This window comes from Patella vulgata, chromosome 1 (assembly GCF_932274485.2).
Source record: "Patella vulgata chromosome 1, xgPatVulg1.2, whole genome shotgun sequence".
Lineage (NCBI taxonomy): Eukaryota > Metazoa > Mollusca > Gastropoda > Patellidae > Patella > Patella vulgata.
Genome location: NC_065879.2, coordinates 31171060 through 31173909, shown reverse-complemented (window position 1 = coordinate 31173909; position 2850 = coordinate 31171060).

Sequence of the window (2850 nt, the reverse complement as noted above, 5' to 3'; positions counted from 1 at the left end):
CCCAGTGGATATTAATGAATATGATGTACATACATATATATTTGTGGGAGGAAGTGATTTATATTTATAACCACCACTCAGCACTTGTAGGCAGGGGTCTTTAGATGAAATCTGAGTACTGGGAGAAAGGCCATAACATGTACCAAATACTGACAAGTGGGTGGTTGTATTCACGTTATTTGTATGTACACACTTTTTGATCTTCAGTACATCTGTTGAACCACTCAGCCACCCAACCCCTTACATGCAGAGGAGAAGAAAACACACAAAATATTTGTATCTTTATTTAAATAACAATTTTAAACAAGAATTTATAGATATAAATGAAAATTTTACTGTTACATATTCTTAATGATATTGTTTTGAATAATATTAAGTAATCCAATATTATGATTTTAATTGACTTTAAGGAACATATTCTTTGATTAACTATTTTACCAATACCTACAGAATAATCTCTACCTTTTTACCTCAGATGAAACTACATGGTATTAATTAATGAATTTATCAAGGTTAAAGATACATTATGTAAGATTTACATGTAGATAAAGAGCTGGCCATTCTTGCTATAATAGCTCAAAAATAGATAATATAAAATGAAAATATTGAACTTTTCATTCAAATTACTTCATTCTGAGCCAAGTTATCACTGTTTGTAGTTTTGACAAGATGTGCACATTATGGTAACCAGGGCACTGGTATGTTATATTTGTATAACATTTCAGGCCTAAGAAAAGACCTGCAATATGCAGATGTAGCTCTTGTATAATGTATGTTTAATGTATATTTTTTGTTTCCACCAGTCAATTGTAAAGATATGATATGAACATGTACATGTTTATTATAAAATAATCTCATTTAAAACATATCCTATTTTTCACTTCTCATTCATATGGCACATTTAAACATTTTAGGAATATGTATTATTTTTCTAATAAAGTTTAATATTTAAACACTACAAACAGGAGATTACTTGGATGATAAGTTTGATAATTGTAAACTGATTAATATATACACCTAAAGTTGCATAGGTGTACTGTATAATAAGTCTATATATAAACCTCTAATATGTCAAGATGTAGAAACTGATTTCTTAATCCTGTTAATAAATCTAAATATTTATAGATATAACCAAAATACATAATTAATCTGCAGGCATTTAAAAAAAAGAAAAAAATTCATATAATAATAATTTATTGTTTGATATAGTATCCATAGTGATACCTGACACTATTTATAAACATGTACATGTTATAAAGAATTCCAACAAAATATAAAAATTGCTTTAGACATTATGCAGTTGTTTTGTGTTTGAACATTTTAAAATTGCATTGGACACAAGTTCAGTTGTTAAAAGGACATGAATTGTGACAGAGCCACTGCAGCCACTGCCAGATATAATTCTTGGATTCCATCGATGACTAAATTGGAACTGGGCATTAAAAATGAGTGTGTTGGTTATTTTTAAATGCCCTTATTTAATGTGGATGCATGTTGCCGTAACCTTCACTCATGGCCTCATTCATGGTGTCGCGAAGATTGTACATTATCAATGGATTCAAAGCAGATACAAGTATTCATCAGGTTATTAGAACCATACATGTAGGTCTGAATTTATGAAATGCTGTGAACAGGTCAAAGTTCTGGATAGAATTATTTTGAGATTGTTCCATAGACTAATATTGACTTACTGATTAGACCTATATTGTAGAGTGGACAGTAGTACACTCTAGCACTTAATGAACTTGGTGTGGAATGTTTATTGATATAATCTGAAGATTTAAAGGGCCATTTGTAAACAATATTTCTTTACATTGATATACAGATACATCAGGCATCCCGCATGTGCAATTAGATTGTATATGTTTATATACATGTATTCACTTTACTTTGCAACCATTTCTGTTCATAATCTTTTATTAGTGCCTTATTTAAGGGAAATAGTTTGGGTTTACTCTCAAGAAACCAACAAAAATCCAAGTGTTTGCCATGCAAAATATGCCCACATTTTGCAAGAGATGGACAGAGAACAGGGAAAATCAACAGGGCTCATCTCACTTGTCCAAAAACAAGTCGGTTAAAACTGATTCAAGATTTAACGTTATAATTTAGTCTGTCATACAAGTACACATGCTGAAAAAGGTTCAGTTTTTAGTGTCCTAATTGTTCAAGACTATTATGTAGTTTTAGGGAACTAGCCCAAAGTGGGACCAATGATCAAAATATACATGTTGATTATAAAACCTTAATATTCTCCAGTCTACTGTGGAATTCCTAAATAATTCAAAGTTAAACAAGAAGTTGAGTTTTGATGCAAAATCGAACACATTCAAGATATTATTTTGATCCTTAAAATATTTGTTAAGTTTCATCTGAATCAGACAATTATGGCCTCCGGAGGATTTCCAAAATATATATTTCACATTTTGCGTAATAAAAGCCGGGACTATAACTCTAGAATTGAAGTTCTTATGCGTACCAAAATCGAACTTTGATCCTTAACACATTTTAAGTTACATCTAAATCGGACTAAAATTGTGGACGTATAAATAGTCTCAACGGCCCTTTAAAAAACTTGAAGGAGTAACGAGATGAGTAAATTGTATTATCTTATCTACTGAACGACGGTTTATAACTGTACTTATAAACCTATAACGGTAAATCTCTTTAATGTTTGGGGTATATTCTATGCCCGGAATAACCTGCTGTCTGAGAGGAATTTGGGGTTATTCTTCTGAAAGTTTTTCTTTAAACCTGTATCGGGTTATTCTTCCAGAGTAGGGTTTTTTTTCCATAAGAAAACATGATATAAGGTTTTTCTTACGGGAATTCTGGGATATTCTCATTTTA